Raw genomic sequence first — 9916 nt, 5'->3', positions numbered from 1 at the left:
TTTCTCTCTCTATTTCTCTCTCCTTTTCTCTCTCTCTATTTCTCTCTCCTTTTCTCTCTCTCTATTTCTCTCTCTCTCTCTTTCTCTCTCCTTTTCTCTCTCTCTATTTCTCTCTCCTTTTCTCTCTCTCTATTTCTCTCTCTCTCTATTTCTCTCTCTATTTCCTCTTCTCCAAATCATTCTTTCATTCTCTCTCTTCATTTCCCAAAATACCTCCCTCAAAACCCTCTAGCAAGTGTCACTGTCAACATCCTTATTTTCCTCCTCCAAAAAAACTCTCCCACAACTCTCCCACAACTTTCCCACAACTCTCCCACAACTCTCCCACAACTTTCCCACAACTCTCTCAGGTTTAGATAACAAATGTCAGCTATTTTATTTTGAGGCTTGGTCCCTCCCCCACGAAGGCTGCATCTCCGACACAAACATCCAGACCTAAACATATGTCTGCAATAACACTCACCCTCTTCTTGTCTTTACCAACTGGCTTTGCTGATGGCTGCTTTACTGAGGGAAAACTTAGTTACTGTGACTGAGATAATGAAGATGAATGAGCTCACTGTAAGTCCCTGTGTATAAGAGCGTCTGCTAAATGACTAAAACGTTAATGTCATGTAAAGATGTATCCCTTCTGTGTGGAATGGGCTTATGGGCCTTGGACCACGTTCCAACACAGCTGTCATCTGTCTCTCCCCAACCCTCATCTCTCTAGTCTTTATTTCAGCTGTCATCTGTCTCTCCCCAAACCTCATCTCTCTAGTCTTTATTTCAGCTGTCATCTGTCTCTCCCCAACCCTCATCTCTCTAGTCTTTATTTCAGCTGTCATCTGTCTCTCCCAGACCCTCATCTCTCATCTCTCTAGTCTTTATTTCAGCTGTCATCTGTCTCTCCCAGACCCTCATCTCTCATCTCTCTAGTCTTTATTTCAGCTGTCATCTGTCTCTCCCCAACCCTCATCTCTCTAGTCTATATTTCAGCTGTCATCTGTCTCTCCCCAAACCTCATCCCTCTTCTGTTTATATCAGCTGTCATCTGTCTCTCCCCAACCCTCATCCCTCTAGTCTTTATTTCAGCTGTCATTTCTCTAGTCTTTATTTCAGCTGTCATCTGTCTCTCCCCAACCCTCATCCCTCTAGTCTTTATTTCAGCTGTCATTTCTCTAGTCTTTATTTCAGCTGTCATCTGTCTCTCCCCAACCCTCATCCCTCATCTCTCTAGTCTTTATTTCAGCTGTCATCTGTCTCTCCCCAACCCTCATCCCTCTAGTCTTTATTTCAGCTGTCATCTGTCTCTCCCCAACCCTCATCTCTCTAGTCTTTATTTCAGCTGTCATCTGTCTCTCCCCAACCCTCATCTCTCTAGTCTTTATTTCAGTTGTCATCTGTCTCTCTCCAACCCTCATCCCTCTAGTCTTTATTTCAGCTGTCATCTGTCTCCCCAAACCTCATCCCTCCTCTGTTTATATCAGCTGTCATCTGTCTCTCCCCAATCCCCAAACCTCATCCCTCTTCTGTTTCTATCAGCTGTCATCTGTCTCTCCCCAATCCCCAAACCTCATCCCTCTTCTGTTTCTATCAGCTGTCATCTGTCTCTCCCCAATCCCCAAACCTCATCCCTCTTCTGTTTCTATCAGCTGTCATCTGTCTCTCCCCAAACCTCATCACTCTTGTTTCTATCAGCTGTCATCTGTCTCTCCCCAATCCCCAAACCTCTTCCCTCTTGTTTCTATCAGCTGTCATCTGTCTCTCTCCAACCCTCATCCCTCTACTCTTCTTTATTTCAGCAACTGATTATGTCCCAGATTAGTTATTGATTAGACAGGGTATAAATTGTCTCAAAGTGAAAGCCCAACATCACAACCATTATAGATCTTGTATGGATCCAGGCCGATACGTCGGGTCCTGGAGTGGGTCCTGGAGTGTACAGGATGCCACCACTCTGAGAAACAGGCAGGTAACGAGACAAGGCTTTTTATGTCTAGGTTCCGCATTCCAAATTGCACCCCATTCCCTACAAAGTGCACTACTTTTGACAAGGGTCTATATATGGGTAGTGCACTATGTAGGGAATAGAATGCCATTTGGGAGGTAGCCTTAGACACTCTGCATGACCCTTTAGCGTCCAGCAGATCAATTGGCAGGGTAGCCTAGTGGTTAGAGCGTTGGACTAGTAACCGGAAGGTTGCAAGTTCAAACCCCCGAGCTGACAAGATACAAATCTGTCGTTCTGCCCCTGAACAGGCAGTTAACCCACTGTTCCTAGGCCGTCATTGAAAATAAGAATTTGTTCTTAACTGACTTGCCTGGTTAAATAAAGGTACAAAAAAATAATAATCTTCCGTCGAAGGAGAGGTGCAGAGAACACAAAGACAGGAAACAGACCTATCTGGTGCAGAGAACACAAAGACAGGAAACAGACCTATCTGGTGCAGAGAACACAAAGACAGGAAACAGACCTATCTGGTGCAGAGAACACAAAGACAGGAAACAGACCTATCTGGTGCAGAGAACACAAAGACAGGAAACAGACCTATCTGGTGCAGAGAACGCAAAGACAGGAAACAGACCTATCTGGTGCAGAGAACGCAAAGACAGGAAACAGACCTATCTGGTGCAGAGAACGCAAAGACAGGAAACAGTCCCATCTGGTTTAGAGAACGCAAAGACAGGAAACAGACCCATCTGGTTTAGAGAACGCAAAGACAGGAAACAGACCCATCTGGTTTAGAGAATGCAAAGACAGGAAACAGACCCATCTGGTTTAGAGAACGCACAGACAGGTCTGTTTCCTATCTGGTTTAGAGAACACAAAGACAGGAAACAGACCTATCTGGTGCAGAGAACGCAAAGACAGGAAACAGACCTATCTGGTTTAGAGAACACAAAGACAGGAAACAGTCCTATCTAGTGCAGAGAACACAAAGACAGGAAACAGACCTATCTGGTGCAGAGAACACAAAGACAGGAAACAATCACCCACAAAGTACCCACAGAATATGGCTGCCTAAATATGGTTCCCAATCAGAGACAACGATAGACAGCTGCCTCTAATTGAGAACCAATCTAGGCAACCATAGACATACAATATACCTAGAAAGGATACAGCCTCATAAACATACAAAACCCCTAGACAAGACGAAAAAACACATACATCACCCATGTCACACCCTGACCTAACCAAAATAACAAGGAACAAACAAAGAATACTAAGGTCAGGGTGTGACACGCAAATACGATTCTAAACTTTGTAGAATGTTTTTGAAAAAATATTTTTGAAATGTATTTTCAAAATCGTTATAACACGTTCATCTAAAATGACCTTCCTAAAATCAGGAGGGGTTTCCTTCCTCTCCGGCAACTGAGTTAGGAAGGACGCCTGAAGAAATCTAGGAAACAACTTCAGAGTAATTGTCAATCCAACGTCGTTTGATGTTGCTTTTGTCAGCAGGTCACGTATGTTGGTATTTCTCTACAGTAGGTTGACGTGTCAAGGTCTGGAACAATGACACATAGGACAAATCAACACCTGTCTTCTCAAACAGCGACCACACCAGACTCACAAAACACCTGTCTTCTCAAACAGCGACTACACCAGAGTCATAAAACACCTGTCTTCTCAAACAGCGACTACACCAGAGTCATAAAACACCTGTCTTCTCAAACAGCGACTACACCAGAGTCATAAAACACCTGTCTTCTCAAACAGCGGCCACACCAGACTCATAAAACACCTGTCTTCTCAAACAGCGACCTGAGTCATAAAACACCTGTCTTCTCAAACATCGACCACACCAGAGTCATAAAACACCTGTCTTCTCAAACAGCGACTACACCAGAGTCATAAAACACCTGTCTTCTCAAACAGCGGCCACACCAGACTCATAAAACACCTGTCTTCTCAAACAGCGACTACACCAGAGTCATAAAACACCTGTCTTCTCAAACAGCGACTACACCAGAGTCATAAAACACCTGTCTTCTCAAACATCGACTACACCAGACTCACAAAACACCTGTCTTCTCAAACAGCGGCCACACCAGACTCATAAAACACCTGTCTTCTCAAACAGCGACCAGAGTCATAAAACACCTGTCTTCTCAAACAGCGACTACACCAGACTCATAAAATAACAGAAAATAATAATTTATACCAGCAATTCACGACGTAGCTAACATAGCTAACATGGCTAACATAGCTAACATAGCTAACGTGGCTAACATAGCTAACGTGGCTAACATAGCTAACGTAGCTAACATAGCTAACATGGCTAACATAGCTAACATAGCTAACGTGGCTAACATAGCTAACATGGCTAACATAGCTAACATAGCTAACGTGGCTAACATAGCTAACGTGGCTAACATAGCTAACATAGCTAACGTGGCTAACATAGCTAACCTCCTTTTTATTTTTTTTATTTTTTTTAATTTTATTTCACCTTTATTTAACCAGGTAGGCTAGTTGAGAACAAGTTCTCATTTGCAACTGCGACCTGGCCAAGATAAAGCATAGCAGTGTGAGCATACAACAAAGAGTTACACATGGAGTAAACAATTAACAAGTCAATAACACAGTAGAAAACGAAGGGGGGGTCTATATACAATGTGTGCAAAAGGCATGAGGAGGTAGGCAAATAATTACAATTTTGCAGATTAACACTGGAGTGATAAAAGATCAGATGGTCATGTACAGGTAGAGATATTGGTGTGCAGAAGAGCAGAAAAGTAAATAAATAAAAACAGTACGGGGATGAGGTAGGTGAAAAGGGTGGGCTATTTACCAATAGACTATGTACAGCTGCAGCGATCGGTTAGCTGCTCAGATAGCTGATGTTTGAAGTTGGTGAGGGAGATAAAAGTCTCCAACTTCAGCGATTTTTGCAATTCGTTCCAGTCACAGGCAGCAGAGTACTGGAACGAAAGGCGGCCAAATGAGGTGTTGGCTTTAGGGATGATCAGTGAGATACACCTGCTGGAGCGCGTGCTACGGATGGGTGTTGCCATCGTGACCAGTGAGCTGAGATAAGGCGGAGCTTTACCTAGCATAGACTTGTAGATGACCTGGAGCCAGTGGGTCTGGCGACGAATATGTAGCGAGGGCCAGCCGACTAGAGCATACAAGTCGCAGTGGTGGGTAGTATAAGGTGCTTTAGTGACAAAACGGATGGCACTGTGATAGACTGCATCCAGTTTGCTGAGTAGAGTGTTGGAAGCCATTTTGTAGATGACATCGCCGAAGTCGAGGATCGGTAGGATAGTCAGTTTTACTAGGGTAAGCTTGGCGGCTTGAGTGAAGGAGGCTTTGTTGCGGAATAGAAAGCCGACTCTTGATTTGATTTTCGATTGGAGATGTTTGATATGAGTCTGGAAGGAGAGTTTGCAGTCTAGCCAGACACCTAGGTACTTATAGACGTCCACATATTCTAGGTCGGAACCATCCAGGGTGGTGATGCTAGTCGGGCATGCAGGTGCAGGCAGCGACCGGTTGAAAAGCATGCATTTGGTTTTACTAGCGTTTAAGAGCAGTTGGAGGCCACGGAAGGAGTGTTGTATGGCATTGAAGCTTGTTTGGAGGTTAGATAGCACAGTGTCCAAGGACGGGCCGAAAGTATATAGAATGGTGTCGTCTGCGTAGAGGTGGATCAGGGAATCGCCCGCAGCAAGAGCAACATCATTGATATACACAGAGAAAAGAGTCGGCCCGAGAATTGAACCCTGTGGCACCCCCATAGAGACTGCCAGAGGACCGGACAGCATGCCCTCCGATTTGACACACTGAACTCTGTCTGCAAAGTAATTGGTGAACCAGGCAAGGCAGTCATCCGAAAAACCGAGGCTACTGAGTCTGCCGATAAGAATATGGTGATTGACAGAGTCGAAAGCCTTGGCGAGGTCGATGAAGACGGCTGCACAGTACTGTCTTTTATCGATGGCGGTTATGATGTCGTTTAGTACCTTGAGTGTGGCTGAGGTGCACCCATGACCGGCTCGGAAACCAGATTGCACAGCGGAGAAGGTACGGTGGGATTCGAGATGGTCAGTGACCTGTTTGTTGACTTGGCTTTCGAAGACCTTAGATAGGCAGGGCAGGATGGATATAGGTCTGTAACAGTTTGGGTCCAGGGTGTCTCCCCCTTTGAAGAGGGGGATGACTGCGGCAGCTTTCCAATCCTTGGGGATCTCAGACGAGATGAAAGAGAGGTTGAACAGGCTGGTAATAGGGGTTGCGACAATGGTGGCAGATAGTTTCAGAAATAGAGGGTCCAGATTGTCAAGCCCAGCTGATTTGTACGGGTCCAGGTTTTGCAGCTCTTTCAGAACATCTGCTATCTGGATTTGGGTAAAGGAGAACCTGGAGAGGCTTGGGCGAGGAGCTGCGGGGGGGGCGGAGCTGTTGGCCGAGGTTGAAGTAGCCAGGCGGAAGGCATGGCCAGCCGTTGAGAAATGCTTATTGAAGTTTTCGATAATCATGGATTTATCAGTGGTGACCGTGTTACCTAGCCTCAGTGCAGTGGGCAGCTGGGAGGAGGTGCTCTTGTTCTCCATGGACTTCACAGTGTCCCAGAACTTTTTGGAGTTGGAGCTACAGGATGCAAACTTCTGCCTGAAGAAGCTGGCCTTAGCTTTCCTGACTGACTGCGTGTATTGGTTCCGGACTTCCCTGAACAGTTGCATATCACGGGGACTATTCGATGCTATTGCAGTCCGCCACAGGATGTTTTTGTGCTGGTCGAGGGCAGTCAGGTCTGGGGTGAACCAAGGGCTGTATCTGTTCTTAGTTCTGCATTTTTTGAACGGAGCATGCTTATCTAAAATGGTGAGGAAGTTACTTTTAAAGAATGACCAGGCATCCTCAACTGACGGGATGAGGTCAATGTCCTTCCAGGATACCCGGGCCAGGTCGATTAGAAAGGCCTGCTCACAGAAGTGTTTTAGGGAGCGTTTGACAGTGATGAGGGGTGGTCGTTTGACTGCGGCTCCGTAGCGGATACAGGCAATGAGGCAGTGATCGCTGAGATCCTGGTTGAAGACAGCGGAGGTGTATTTGGAGGGCCAGTTGGTCAGGATGACGTCTATGAGGGTGCCCTTGTTTACAGAGTTAGGGTTGTACCTGGTGGGTTCCTTGATGATTTGTGTGAGATTGAGGGCATCTAGCTTAGATTGTAGGACTGGCGGGGTGTTAAGCATATCCCAGTTTAGGTCACCTAACAGAACAAACTCTGAAGCTAGATGGGGGGCGATCAATTCACAAATGGTGTCCAGGGCACAGCTGGGAGCTGAGGGGGGTCGGTAGCAGGCGGCAACCGTGAGAGACTTATTTCTGGAGAGAGTAATTTTCAAAATTAGTAGTTCGAACTGTTTGGGTATGGACCTGGAAAGTATGACATTACTTTGCAGGCCATCTCTGCAGTAAACTGCAACTCCTCCCCCTTTGGCAGTTCTATCTTGACGGAAGATGTTATAGTTGGGTATGGAAATCTCTGAATTTTTGGTGGCCTTCCTGAGCCAGGATTCAGACACAGCAAGGACATCAGGGTTAGCAGAGTGTGCTAAAGCAGTGAGTAAGACAAACTTAGGGAGGAGGCTTCTGATGTTGACATGCATGAAACCAAGGCTTTTTCGAACACAGAAGTCAACAAATGAGGGTGCCTGGGGACATGCAGGGCCTGGGTTTACCTCCACATCACCCTCCTGACCAGTCGTCCATTCATTTCTCAAACACATGTATCATCTCTACTTTATATGTAGCTTTGATAAAGAGTCAGTGAAGAATAAATTCTTATTTTCAATGACGGCCTAGGAACAGTGGGTTAACTGCCTTGTTCAGGGGCAGAAGAACAGATTTTTACCTTGTCAGCTCGGGGATTCAATCGTGCAACCTTTCTGTTACTAGTCCAACACTCTAACCACTAGGCTACCCTGCCGATCCAACAAGGGATATGAAGAGCTGAAGGAGAGAGATGAGGTGACCATCCCTCCATCCCTCGTGTCCTCTATCCCTCCACCCCTACATCCCTCCATCCCTCCATCCCTCCATCCCTCCATCCCTCCACCCCTCCATCCCTCCATCCCTCCACCCCTACATCCTTCCATCCCTCCACCCCTCCACCCCTCCATCCCTCCACCCCTCCATCCCTCCATCCCTCCACCCCTCCATCCCTCCACCCCTCCACCCCTCCATCCCTCCACCCCTCCACCCCTCCATCCCTCCACACCTCCACCCCTCCATCCCTCCACCCCTCCACCCCTCCATCCCTCCACCCCTCCATCCCTCCACCCCTCCACCCCTGCATCCCTCCACCCCTCCATCCCTCCACCCACCCCTCCACCCCTCCATATCTCCACCCACCCCTCCACCCCTCCATCCCTCCACCCCTCCACCCCTCCACCCCTCCAGTAGCTCTGGTCTGTTGTGTTATTTTAATAGGGTGTGAAGCCTTAGAGATGGTTTGGGGCTAAAGGAGCTTTACGAGGTGCCACACACACACACACGCACGCACACACGCACGCACACACGCACGCACACACACACACACACACACACACGCACGCACACACGCGCACACGCGCACACGCGCACACACGCACACACGCACACTCACACACTCACACACACGCGCACACGCACGCACGCACACACACACGCACACACACACGGAGAGTGAGTTTTGCAAAGTAGCTTTATCAACAGAGGTGTCTGAGAGTTTAGCAAAGTGTAACATACTTAAAACCATCAGTGTGGTTCAACACAATCCCTGGTGCTTGAGCGTATAAATCACCATATATTCTTATAGCGGAGGCACAGATAAGCCCTTGTTATGAGTAAATATATTAAATATGTCCAGCCACTCTCTGATGTTGTCAGGCCATGGTTCACAGGCGACTCAGCCAGCAATAAAGCATGGTGTGGTGTGTGTGTGTATAAGCGTGCCTGCGCAACTGTGTGTGTGTGTGTGTGTGTAACAAGCTCTCACAGTCTCGCTGCAGAATCAGAGGTTAATCCACGTATTTCCAAAAGTCACATTTTTAAGGTTTGGGTTAGGGTTAGGGACAGGGTTAGGGACAGGGTTAAGGTTAAGGTTTGGGTTAGAGTTAGGGACAGGGTTAGGGAGAGGATTAGGGTTAAGGTTTGGGTTAGAGTTAGGGACAGGGTTAGGGACAGGGTTAGGGACAGGGTTAAAATAAAATAAAAAACAAGTGTTCACGACTGGGATAGAACACACAACCTTCTGATCCTGGGATTACTGGGATAGAACACACAACCTTCTGATCCTGAGATTACTGAGATAGAACACACAACCTTCTGATCCTGGGATTACTGGGATAGAACACACAACCTTCTGATCCTGAGATTACTGAGATAGAACACACAACCTTCTGATCCTGAGATTACTGGGATAGAACACACAACCTTCTGATCCTGAGATTACTGAGATAGAACACACAACCTTCTGATCCTGAGATTACTGGGATAGAACACACAACCTTCTGATCCTGGGATTACTGGGATAGAACACACAACCTTCTGATCCTGGGATTACTGGGATAGAACACACAACCTTCTGATCCTGGGATTACTGGGATAGAACACACAACCTTCTGATCCTGAGATTACTGGGATAGAACACACAACCTTCTGGTCCTGAGACTACTGGGATAGAACACACAACCTTCTGAACCTGGGATAGAACACACAACCTTCTGATCCTGGGATTACTGGGATAGAACACACAACCTTCTGATCCTGGGATTACTGGGATAGAACACACAACCTTCTGATCCTGGGATTACTGGGATAGAACACACAACCTTCTGATCCTGGGATTACTGGGATAGAACACACAACCTTCTGATCCTGAGATTACTGGGATAGAACACACAACCTTCCGATTCTATCATGGGATTACGCCATTCC

The sequence above is a fragment of the Oncorhynchus kisutch genome, unplaced genomic scaffold (assembly GCF_002021735.2).
Source record: "Oncorhynchus kisutch isolate 150728-3 unplaced genomic scaffold, Okis_V2 scaffold4038, whole genome shotgun sequence".
Taxonomy (NCBI): Eukaryota; Metazoa; Chordata; class Actinopteri; order Salmoniformes; family Salmonidae; genus Oncorhynchus; species Oncorhynchus kisutch.
Note: the sequence above shows the minus strand (reverse complement) of the source record.